General features: G+C 37.0%; 1 protein-coding gene across 2 annotated transcripts in view; it reads right to left on the bottom strand.

The window, feature by feature from the left end:
* The window catches only part of NELL1 (neural EGFL like 1), a 903,683-nt gene that overhangs the window by 214,169 nt on the left and 675,728 nt on the right, over window positions 1-13,786 (bottom strand). The gene's annotated exons all lie outside the window — the stretch shown is intronic.

Genomic DNA, 13,786 nt, shown 5'->3' with positions numbered 1-13,786 from the left:
ACTTGTAAAAGAATAACACAGTGGGGGGAAAAGAACAAGGTGTAAAGGCACCAACTAGCATGATGAATAGAACAGTACCTCACATCTCAATATTAGCGTTGAATGTAAATGGCGTAAATGCCCCACTTAAAAAAATGCAGAATGGAAGAATGGACAGAAGTCCACCAAACAAGTATCTGCTGTCTTCAAGAGACTCACCTAACACATAAAGACTTAAAGGAATGGAGCAGATAAAGATATTCTGTGCAAATGGACACCAAAAGTGAGCAGGAGTAGCTATTCTTATGTCAGACAAAACAGACTTTAAAGCAATAACAATTAAAACAAAGAGGAACATTATATAAAGATGAAGGATCAAACAGGAAAATATATATGCATCTAATACTGGAGCTCCCAAATTTACAAAACAAGTACTACTAGACCTAAGAAATAAGGTAGATGGCAACTTAATAATAGTGGGAAACTTCAATACCCCACTAACAGCACTAGACAGATTATCAAGATGGAAAGTCAACAAAGAAAAAATAGACTTAAACTATACCCTAGAACAAATAGACCTAACAGATATTTACAGAGCATTCTACCCAACAACTGTATAATATACATTCTTTTATTCAATACATGAAACATTGTCTAAAATAGACCATACGATAGGCCACAAAACAAGTTTCAATACATTTTTAAAAATTGAAATTATATCAAGTATCCTCTCAGACCCCACTGAAATAAAACTGGAAGTCAACTCCAAAGGAACCCCCAAAACTATACAAATACGTAGAAATTAAATAATCTGCTCTTGAATTATCTTTGGGTCAACAAAGAAATCAAGATGGAAATTTAAATTTTTTTTGAGTTGAATGATAATGGTGACACAACGTAACAGAATCTCTAGGATACAGCAAAAACAATGCTAAGAGTAATGTTCACAGCATTAAATGCCTACATCAAAAAGTCTGAAAGAGCACAAATAGATAATCTAAGATCACACTTCAAGGAACTAGAGAAATAAGGAGAAAACCAAGCCAAAATGCATCAGCAGAAAAGAAATAACAAAGATCAGAGCAGAACTAAATGAAATTGAAACAAAGAAATCAATACAAAAGATAAATAAAATAAAAAGCTGGTTCTTGAAAAGATAAACAAAATTGATAGAACATTAGTGATATTAACCAAGAAAGAAGAGAGAAGGTCCAAATAAGCTCAATTAGAAATGAAACAAGAAATATTACAACGATACCACAGAAATACAAAAGATCATTCAAGGTTACTGTGAACACCTAATGCACACAAACTAAAAAATCTAGAGGAGATGGATAAGTTCCTGGAAATATACACCCCTCTCAGATTAAATCAGGATGAAATAGAACAAACCAATAACAAGTAGTGAGATTGAAACAGTAATTTTAAAATTGCCAACAAAAAAAGTCCAGGACCAGATGGATTCACAGCTGACTTCTATTAGACATTGAAAGAAGAATTGGTACCAATCTCACTGAAACTATTCCAAAAGACAAAGAGGGAATCCTCCCTAAATTATTTTATGAAGCCAGTATTACCCTAATTCCAAAACCAGTAAAGGACATAACAAAAAAACAAAACTGCAGAACAATATCCCTGATGAACATAGATGCATACATCTTCAACAAAATACTAGCATACATCTTCAACAAAATACTAGCTAACAGAATCCAACAGCATATCAAAAAGATAATACACCATTATCAAGTGGGTTTCATACCAAGGATGTAGGGATGGTTTAACATACACAAGTCAATAAATGTGATATATCACATAAACAGAATTAAAAGCAAAAATCATAGGATCATCTCAATAGATGCGGAAAAATTATCTGACAAAATTCAGTGTGACTTTATGATTAAAGCCATCAGCAAAATTTACATAGAAGGAACATACCTCAAGGTAATAAAAAATCAATCTATGACAAACCCATACCCAACATTACACTCAAAAGGGAAATGTTGAAAGCATTCCTCTTGAGAACTGGAACATGACAAGAATGCCCAGTTTTACCACTTCTATTCAACATAGTGCCGGAAGTCCTAGCCAGACCAATCAAACAAGAGAAAGAAATAAAGGGCATCCAAATCAGTAAAGAGGAAGTCAAATTGTTGCTGTTTGCCAATTGTATACCTAGAAAACCTTAAAAACTCATCCAAAAAGCTCCTAGATCTGATAAATGAGTTCAGTCAAGTTTAAAGATACAATGTACACAAATCAGTAGCACTGGTACATATCAACAATGCCCAAGCTGAGAAACAAATCAAGAACTCAATCCCCTTTACAACAGCTGCAACAGCAACAACAACAACAACAAAAAGGCCGGGCACTGTGGGTCACGCCTGTAATCCCACCACTTTGCGAGGCCGAGGCAGGCGGATCACCCGAGGTCAGGAGTTCAAGACCAGCCTGACCAACATGGCAAAACCCCATCTCTACTAAAAATCCAAAAAAAAAAAAAAAATTAGCAGGGCATGGTGGCATGTGTCTGTAATCCCAGCTACTCAGGAGGCTGAGGCAGGAGAATTGCTTGAACCTGGGAGCAGAGGTTGCAGTGAGCGGAGATCATGCCACTGCACTCCAGCCTGGGAGACAGTGCAAGACTCTGCCTCAAAAAAAAAAAAAAAAAAAAAAAAACCTTAGAAATATACCACCTAGCCCCAAGGAGGTGAAAGACCTCTACAAGAAAACTACAAAACATTGCTGAAAGAAATTATAGATGACACAAACAAATGGAGACACATCCTATGCTCATGGATGAGTAGAATCAATATTGTGAAAATCACATACTGCCAAAAGTAATCTACAGATTCAATGGGATTCCCATTGAAGGACCATCATCATTCTTCACAGAGCTAGAAAAAGCAATCCTAAAATTCATATAGAACCAAAAAAGACCCCACATAGTCAAAGCAATACTAAGCAAAAAGAACAAATCTGGAGGCATCACACTACCCAACTTCAAACTATGCTACAAGGCTATAGTTATCAAAACAGCATGATATAGTATAAAAATAGGCATGTAGACCAATGGAACAGAATAGAGAAAGCAGAAATAACACCAAATACTTATAGTCAAGTGATCTTCTACAAAGCAAACAAAAACATAAACTGGGGAAACGACACACTATTCAACAAATGGTGCTGGGATAACTGGCAGGCCATGTGGAGAAGAATAAAACTGGATCCTTATCTCTCACCTTATACAAAAATCAACTCAAGATGGATCAAAGACTTAAAGCTAAGGCTTGAAACCGTAAAAATTCTAGAAGATAACATCAGTAAAACTCTTCTAGTTGTTGGCTTAGGCAAAGAGTTAATTACCAAGAGCGCAAAAGCAAATGCAACAATAACAAACATAAACAGATAGGACTTAATTAAACCAAAAAGCTTCTGCACAGCAAAAGAAATAATCAGCAAACAGACAACCCACAGAACAGGAGAAAATATTCACTAACTACGGACAACAAAGGACTACTATCCAGACTCTTCAAGGAACTCAAATAAGTCAGCAAGAAAAAAACAAATAATCCTTTAAAAAGTGGGCTAAGGACATGAATGGACAATTCTCAAAATAAGATATACAAATGGCCAACAAATATACAAAAAAATTCTCAACATCACTAATTATCAGGGAAATGCAAATTAAAACCACAATGAGATACCTCACTCCTGCAAGAATGGCCATAATTAAAAAGTAAAAAAATAATAAAGATGTTGGCATGGATGTGGTGAGAGGGAACACTTTTACACTGCTGGTGAGAATACAAACTATTACAACTACTATAGAAAACAGTATGGAGACTCCTTAAAGAACTAAAAGTAGAGAAACACCATTTGACCCAGCAATCCCACTACAGGGTATCTACCCGGAGGAAAAGAAGTCACTTTATGAAAAAGACACTTGCGCACACATGTTTAGAGCAGCACAATTCACAATTGCAAAAATATGGAACCAGCCTAAATGCCCATCAACCAATGTGTGAATAAAGAAAATGTGGTATATATACAGCATGGAATAATACTCAGCCATAAAAAGGAATGAAGAAATGGCATTTGCAGCAACCTACATGGAGTTGGAGACCATTATTCTAAGTGAAGTAACTCAGGAATGGAAAACCAAATATCGTATGTTCTCACTTATAAGTGGGAGCTAAGCTATGAGGACAGAAAGGCCTAAGAATAATACAATGGACTTTGGGGATGCAGGATGAAGGAGGGAGCGGTTCAAGGGATAAAAGACTACACATTGGGTAAAGTGTACACTGCTTGGGTGATGGGTGAACCAGAACCTCAGTAATTACCACTAAAGATCTTATCCATGTAACCAAAAACTCTGTTCCCCAAAAACTATTTTAATAAACAAATTAATTGTAAAATATTATCAAGCATCTACTATGTGCTACAGTATTATTATATGCTCTAGTAATATACGATCCCTGTTCTCCAGGATCTTTGAGTCTAAAACAGTGTTTGCACTGTGGACAATGCCCCCCACTTGCAGGAGATATTTAGTAATGTCTGGTGACACTCTCAATTATCCCAGTTGGATGTCACAACTGCTACTAGTGGGTCTACTGGTGAGTAGAAACCAGAGATGTTGCTAAATATCTTACAGGTTAGCAGTACAGGACAGTCCTGCAACAAGGAACTATCTAGCTCCCTATCACAACAGTGTCAAAGGTGAAAAAAGGCAGACAGTCATTCATTCAGTCATTCAATAAATACATATTGTGCACCCTCTCCGTACCAGAAATTACTCAGAACCAGGGCTCAAGTAGTTAACAGAACAGATAAAAATATTTCTGATGGGTTTATATTCTTATAGAGAAGAGACAGAATAAATAAATGTTTATATTCTTATGGAGAAGAGACAGGTAAAATAAATGTGAGACATAGGATATTAGATGATAGCAAGTGATAGGAGAAAAATAAAGCAGACACAGTGTGGGAAGTGTGTCAGTGGGGAAGGTTGCAATTAAATAGGGTGACATATAACGGGTGATCACTGAAAAGAGATCATTTGAGTAGAGACCTAAAGGGGAAAAGAGTGAGCCATGAAATTATCAAGCAAAGAATGTTCCAGGCAAAGGTTACAGCAAGTGCAAAGGCCCCAAGGAATGAAGTGTGCAGATCACGTAGTGACTTAGAGATCCAAGCAATACTGCCTGTACAAGTCAAGAGGAGGTGCCAAGAAGGAAAACTCTTCTGACCAGAAGGTCAAGAATGGCTCCATAGAACTGAGGCTGAATTTGAAAAAGTTTTTATGAATTTAAACTCTCCAGAATGTAGAAATGAAAGATTTATTAAAAGGAAGGGCAATTCAACAGATAATCACCAAGAACTTAGGAGTGAAGAATATTTAATCCTAACCTTGTGGTCAATCATGGACACATTTTCCAAAACAACTCAAGTACCTGAGTACTTCTTCCATACAGCCTTTGGCTTAGTAAAAGCATGATTCTAGAAACAGATCTATCTTCTAGTCCTGGTTTCACTTCTTATTTGCTGACTGATTTTGACAAATTGCTTAATCTCTATAAGTATCACCTTCCTTATCTGTATAATCAGGTCAATAAGGGAAGCTGTATCATACTGGTAAAACTGGAATTAAATGAGGTAGTGCATGTAAAGCACTTGGCATAGTGCCCACCCATAGTGAGTGCTCAAAATGATGAGCACTTTTTAAATACATCAGCCCCGTTTTCTCTAGGTTAATTCATATAGCAGAGAATTTTCTTCTCAAATATCAAAAACTCTTTGCAGTCTGCCTCTCACTAACTGGTGCACACATCAGTGTCAGACTTTGAGAGCTTGTTGGGCACTGGAATCAACAGCAAGGAAAATGATGGGACATTAAGACAAAAAGGTATGTAGAGGAATAGAATAAAAGATGATGTTCACATTTTAACATGCAAAATTCAAGAAATTAATTCAGGACTCCCTAGGACACTAAAGCAACATCAAATTATATCTTTGCAGTAAAACCTCTGAAAGCAGTTCAAAATTTGGCATTCAGCATTTACAGGAGCACTAGGAAATGGGAGCCTGAAAGGGCTATCTGTGAAAAGCAGTTGAAGAGAAAGCCCCAGGTAAGAAGGTCAGAAGGTTTCCTATTACACTGCTATATCAGAGCCAACGCTTATATTAGCCCTGGAGGTCACAGTCTAGAGACTTTTAAAGAGATAAATTCCAGCAAACTCTCCCAGGTAAAAGCATTCTGCAACTTTATATAACTGCATGGAATTACATTGTTAAATCTTGAAAGAAATACGAATCCAACCTGCAGTGATAGTAGCTGGGTAATTCGGGTGGACCAGAGTTCTCAAGAGAGCTTCTTTGTTTCCCATCTCCATCCTGAAACCTGAACAACTTCTCAGATTTGTAAAGCATTTTCTGCTTTTGTTTAAAAAGCACTTCATAATAATCTTAAAAGGTAATTTGTAATTATATCTGCATTCTGGAGTTGGGGAAGCTGAAAGGAGAAAAGTTAGATAGCTAGCCCGGAGAAAGTTAATTATGAGGCTGAGACTAAATTCCAGGTGCTGGGATTCTAGTCACACCCAGGATTCAGTAGAACATCAGGTGCCTGAGAAGCAATGCCAATTTCACCCAATGAGAGAAACCTGGTTTGAAGTTTTAACTAAGTGAAGCGGGAAGGAGAGGAGAGTAGAAAGAAGGAGGGAGGAAAAGAGGAATAAGACAAACAATAAAGAAAGAAAAGAAAAAACCATCATATCTCGCAACTTAGCCATCATATCCTGCAGACAATACTGTCCCTGCCCCTAACCCCACCCCTTCAAATACTTAACACATGCAGAGACTTGGTCTTTCAGACAATGGGCTCCTGGATGTGGGGAGCCTCGCACAAATCTCAGATATGCCATTTTCTAGCTATGTGACATTGGGCTCATCTAGAAACTGCGGTAAGACTTATCTTCTTTTTGACAAAATAAAATGTTAAAACAGCACCTTCTTTATATAGTTGTTGTGAGGAATGATGTAACCACAGGTCCAGCGTTAAGTTTCAGCTGCTTCAAAGGTACTAATTATTGCTGACATCATTGGTTTATTAGACACATACATGTGGGGAAAGCCATCTTGGGAAAAATACACTGATGTGAGAAATTAAGGCAAATGAAACCCTAATTTACGGGGTTAACTGTCTGTCATATGTATTTTGTTGAAAATTTACTACTTTTAATTCCATGTTTGAAGAGCTCAACCAAGGAAGTAAGCATTAGAATTATTAATTATCATTTTTAGAAAATAAAGAATTCAAAAGAGCTCTGCTTGCTGTAGAATTAAAAAACATATATTTGACCTTTCTTTGGCTGCCTTCAAAGTCAAAACCCAGGGTCCTCTTAAGCGAGCGTGTCTGATTAATAGCTGCTTTCATGCTGCACACAGCCGCTGGCACTGGAGCCGTCACCACTGCCCAGTGATCTGCCTTTCTAGATGTTTAGCTATATCTCATCTACAACATAGGCTGCCCTTGTTCTTGTGCTAATGTTATTTTTGAAAGGTTTAAGCTCAAACCCCTCAAAATGTATTTCTAATTTATAGGCAGCATGGTGGAGGTAAAAGCATAGTCTGTGGAAAAACAGACAAATCTGGATTTAATCACCACCTGTGTGACCTTCAGCAAGTTACCTCCTCTGTGCCTCAGTTTCCTCACTTGTGAAATGAATACCTCTTCTTCAAGTTGGGATGAAGTTTAAATGACAAGGGAAATATGAAAGTGCCTCATACCTCAAAGATTTTTACTTTCCACTGTTCACCAGTAGCAAGTTCTATAGCCTTATCCAACTAGGTATAGTTCCTCAATCATGCTGAGTTTGTTTTTTTTACCCATCTGTTTAGCCCACATGATACTGGCCATGAAGGGATCAAGCAAGATGCCTTGTCTGACTATTTCCTGAGGGTGCTATAATGAAGTTTCCATAATGTTCATCTTTCCGCCCAACTGGAGAGCTATTCCCAACTCAGACTCTCAGCTGGAAAGGAATCTACTCATGTCCTCATGTTGAGATATTTAAAATGCTTCTCCCATATCCACAGTATGCAGAAAATATGGAATCTCATTAGTGTATTATGATCAAAACAAAGAAAGGACAGGCACAGGGTACCCAGGTAAGAGGGACAAAAAGAAGTGGCATCTCACAGCTTCATCCAACATTTGCAGAGTACACAGGAGAGAAGCAGAGTTTCCCAGAGAATTCATTTAATAACATTTGGGCCTCAAGGACTATATTCTTTCTTTCTGTAAGAGTAATAAGAATTAAGGACAAGAGAGCTCACGTAAGAAAAGCAGTTTGCAATAGAAACTAGCCTATGGGGGATAAGAACATCACTGAACAGGATCCAAAATTGATCAAACCTGTTATTAAAGCCACACCAATTAAGGGCCATCCCCAATTTATTTGTGTGTATTTTTCGTAAGAAGAAATGAGGAATTAATGTCAAACCCCACTGCAGGCCTTTGTAATCTGTTTTAAGTAATATTGCACTTAAAATTTATTGAGTTTTTCCTAATAAAGCATGGACCCAGAAATTCTCATCAAACATTTTGAATGCTTCTATGAATTTCCCAGTTAAAAAAAAATCTTCTATGTATTGTTCATCCATCCATTCAAAAACTATCAATCAAAATACTACTATGTGCCAAGTACTCTCCTAAGCACTTAACAATAACAATGATCAAAACAGATAATGTTCCTGGTCATATGCAACTTATCCTCTAGTGGAGAAAAATATAAACTAAACAAATAAATACACAATAATCCAAATTATAGTAAGCGATATGGGAAAAACTAAAGCAGGGTAAAGGAGATAAGAAATATTGGTAGAGGGGTTACTATTTATTTAGGATGATCACAAAAGGCCTAATAAACTGACATTTTGGCACAAACATAAAGGAAGACCGAGAACAGGCCAGGCAGATGGTGTGGTGATGAGTACTCTAGACAAAGAGAATAGCTTAGCATAAAGGCTTCATGGAGGACCATACTTAGTATGTCCAGGAATTGCAAAAAGGCCAAGTGAGTCAGAGGCTTAGTTGTAGGAGACGGTAACAGAAAATTCAGAAAGCGTCAGTTCTCCTACGGTCATTAGGATGTTTAAAGACTTTATTTTATTGTTCTGAATGCAATTAAGAAGCATTGGAAGATTTTGTGCTACAGAATGACATTATGTTACTTAGGTTTCAGTAGACGCTCTCTCTGACTAACGTGTTAAGAAAAATAGAACTTGGGCTGGCATAAGCAATGGTGAATGCAAATAAACTAGTTAAAAGCTATTACAATAATTCAGGAGAGAAATTTATGGTCCCCTCAATCAGTGTGATGGAAGTGGAGATGTGAGAGAAGACAATAATCTATGTACTACAGAGATCCACAGACCAGGTAGACCACGTAGTAGAGATCAGATCTTTGTCCAGAGTAGACAAAACTGGGTGAGCAGCATGTCTCTTTCCTTCCGCCTATAGAATTAGAAATTTAAAAAGTTTCTTTTTTTTTTTTTTACTGGAAATAATATGGACTGCATTTACACTTACTTTTTTCTGCCTGCAATTATTTTTCCCATTAGTAAATCGGGTAACTCTCACTTGACCTCCAAATCTCAGCTGAAATGTTCCCTGAACTGGGAGGCCTTGTAATTACCTGATGACCATCTCCAGTCCCAGACCTCCAGTCTAGCTTAAAGACCTGTATTAGCTTCCCAGAGTTGCCATATCCAAATTACCACAGACTTGGTGACTTAAAACAACAACAAAAAATATTCACTCAGTTTGAAATCAAGGTGTCGGCTGGATAGGTTGGCATTGGAGGATCTGAAAGAAAATCTGTTCCATGTGCTCTGTCCTAGCTTCTGGTGGCTGCTAGCAGTTCTTGATATTTCTTGGCTTGTAGCATTATAACTCCAATCTCTGCCTTCATCTTTATGTGACTTTCCTCTAGGTGCTCTGTGTCGAATTGCCCTCTCATTTTCCTTATTACTGGTATCATTTATACCAATCCAATTATACCAGTAATTGGATTTAGGACCCATGCTAAATCCAAGATGATACCATCTTAAGATCTTTAACTTAACTACACCGGTAAAGGTCCTATTCCCAAACAAGGTCACGTTAATAAGTAATGAGGGTTAGGACTTGGACATATTTTTTTAGGTCCACTATTCAACCCAGTACAGAGTCCCTCCTGTATTCCTCCAGGGAATCTTTGTTGTACTCATATAACATTTATCATACTGTCCTATAATTGTCTTCCCACTGATCTGTTTAGCCTAATAGATTCTTGAGCTTCTGAAACATACAGATGGTATCTTTCAACTCTCTGTCTCCAGTTCCAAGCAAAATTCCTGCACATAATACATAATCAATCACTCCTTATTGAATAAATTAATTACAAATCCCAGAGTAAACTTACAAAACCAGCAGAGTTAGCTGAGTCTCACCAGGCCATTTAAACCTGCCAGAAGAGTCACTCAGGTGTTTTCATCTAATGTTGGCCTTTTATAAATGCTTTGGCTTCTATTTTGTTCTTCAACAGAATGGAACGCACAGGATGAATGAAATTATAAACATATGCATTGGGCAATGAAGTTTTCCTTTTGGATTCTTAACTATATGGACAATGGTATTTGTTAAATATTAGTGGTTATTAAAGTTTTTTTTTTTTTTAAAAAGATCTTGCTCAGTAGTTAAATCATTTTTCTCTTCCTTTATTAGCCATTAATAGTGCTGTTAGTTTCCATTTGATGATTCTCAAAATTGGGATCAGGAACTTCCAACATCCAGAATAATACCATATCCAATCGTTATACCCAAGAATTACTGGCATTAAGAAAGACTATCAAAGCAGTGAGCATGAGAGAAAATGTCTAAATAATTAAATAAAGTGAATCAAAATATCATCCAAAAATGTTTTAATTCTGTCTCAAATCAGAAAAAAATGGACTTGATGATCACTGGATATAAAAGTTTGAAGCCTCCCAAGCATGACTGCTGAGGTGTCCTATCATCTATCAGATTTTTAAAAATTATTGGCTATGTTGGACAGCAAGTAAAAGGTCTAAGTCTTAATTATTTTAAGAGGTGCACAGTTAATTGAAATGATTACAATATAGTAGATTGTGAAACATTTAATAAAAGGCCATATCAATTTATGTTCATAATATTGGCTTCATAGGGCATTACTGTAATAAGATACAGCCATATTGAGGACACATGGACCAATCTAGGATCTCAGACTGATGTTCACTACAGTAGGTCACCAAGCTAAACTATAATGCAGCAATGTACTGCAACCTACACTGTAGCATTTGCACAAGCAGCAAAGATATAAAGGTCTCTCTATCCACAGACAATATAACATATACATTCCCAAACTCAAATGATCAAAATCAATCTCTTCCTCTGATTCACTGCTTTAAAAAAAAAGGACACTATTTTACTAGGAAAACACAATAGACTGAGTTCTGTATTATTTTTTCAAAATAAAGGCATTTCAGAGTGACAGAAAGCATTGTAGATTTAAAATTAAAACCAATAACCATAACACCATGAATTTTCAAAACCATTTTCTGGGGTTTTCAGCAAAGTCTTTTTTGAATGCAGTACATTCCCTGAGCAGTTTTTCATGCTGATAAAACTAAGGTTGATGCTCCCCATACTTGCCAAATAGACTCAGGCAGGTGTTTGTGAATTACATTTCCCTGCAACTATATAGACCATGGATAGGCTAACTATTGTCATACATGTTAATGCTTTTCCAGCTTCCATAAAATAATATCACTGATGAGTGGCACATTTCAACTCCTACAGCTGTCTAAGGCATCACACATATACCAGTTGCCTTAAAAGCAAGAATTTTTTTTTCCTCTTGTTATTTTCTCTTTCCATTCACCCAAGAGTTGTAGCTCTAATACAGAATCATCCTCTATGATTCTACCCAGGCACATGGTTGCCAAATGACCTTTTGTGCTTTCCTCTAGATCTCATTAGTGTCGGTTCAGACACACCTGATTTCCTGTTATTTCACTCCTCTGCATAAAGACCTGTGAAGGCTCTTTGTAATTACTTAAAGAAGTGTTTCTTGACATGATATATGAAGCCATTCATAATCTGACCCCAGTCCAACTTACCTAAAGTTTCTCTTAATGTTTCTCCATATATGTTACCTAATTGTTTGATAAACAAAATTATCCTCCAGAAAGTTTCCTAGTATTTCACATGACTGTTCACTCCGTAATTCCTTCCCCATTTATCAATTCAGCCTTCAAGACTTAGTAGTCCTATGGGGATTTTTCCAGGCCCAGATAAAATAAGTCATTTTCTGCTCCATGCTACCACAACCCCTTGCTGGTATCATAGCCCTTTAAAAATGCATTTAGCATGTAGCATGTGCCAGGTAATGTACTAAACATTTTAACACTGTTTTTTTTTCTTTCTTTTAACCCCACCCCAAAATGCCATAAGGTAGGTGCTATTTTTATCCAAACATTATAAATCAAGAAATAAATGCTTAAATATCTTATCAAATTTATATAGCTCATGAATGGTAAAGCACCATACACATTTTATTAAAATTATTGGTTTACATGTACTTTACTTTTATTCCAGCTTACAAAAGAGAAAGAGCCCTAAAATCCTCATTTCTGTATCTCCCCCAGAGCTCAGCACAGGGTCCGGTACACATAAGTAAGTGAATACCACATGTTCAATGACTAACTAAAAGGATGTCAAATTCAAAGAACATTCTTTGTTCTAATATATTCTACCATATTTTTACATTTCATCTTATATCCAAAGTCTTCACTCTACTGAGGAAATAGAAGTAAGGTTTGGGAAATAGCCTGAGCATGCCTCTACTTCCTAATGTTATCTTAATGATTCTATCTAGAAAGCCATATCTTATATTAAATAGAAAAATTATTCTGGAAGACATTGCAACCCAAGTTGCACAACAATAATTCACCCTGTCTTGGAGCTTCTAGCCACATCAGGTCACAATACTCCTTGCCCTGTCATATCCTTGTTAGCTCAGCCTTTTCAGTTCCAAAGCTTTATCCTCCATTCTCTTTCCAGCTCCTAAGAATGGCAACCTTCTTTTGAACTACTTACTTCATAACAGACATGCGCCCCTTTTCTGGACACAATTTGGTCCCTTGGCTCCACATACTACCAATGCCAATATAAGGCACCGGTGGTTACCTTCCACTGGCTCCCAGGACTCTGCCTGGAAAAACCTGCACTTGACTCAGCTCCAAACTTTCAAGAAGGGTGATTAAATGGATAGAAATTCTTACTAATAATAATGACTCAGTGTTTAATTTTATATATGTCCATAATTTGTTAAAAGATAAAATTGAAGATCTTAAGAAAAATGACACCTCTAGTAAATGTCCTGTTATGGTTTTTTTGTTGTTGTTTGTTTGTTTGTTTTAGGCAGAGTTTTGCTCTTGTTGCCCAGCCTGGAGTACAATGGCGCAGTCTTGGCTCACTGCAACCTCTGCCTCCCAGGTTCAAGCGATTCTCCTGCCTCAGCCTCCCAGGTAGCTGGGATTACAGGCATGCACCACCACACTCCACTAATTTTTTGTATTTAGTAGAGATGGGGTTTCACCATGTTGGTCAGGCCGGTCTCAAACTCCCGACCTCAGGTGATCCACCTGCCTCAGCCTCCCGAAGTGCTGGGATGACAGGCATGAGCCACCAAGACCAGCCCTGTTATGATTTTATTCTTCAAACAAGCCAAGCTCTTTT

Source organism: Pan paniscus, chromosome 9, assembly GCF_029289425.2.
Source record: "Pan paniscus chromosome 9, NHGRI_mPanPan1-v2.0_pri, whole genome shotgun sequence".
NCBI classification, from domain to species: Eukaryota; Metazoa; Chordata; class Mammalia; order Primates; family Hominidae; genus Pan; species Pan paniscus.
The sequence above is the reverse complement of the archived record's forward strand: the minus strand, read 5'-3'. Positions and strand labels throughout refer to the sequence as shown.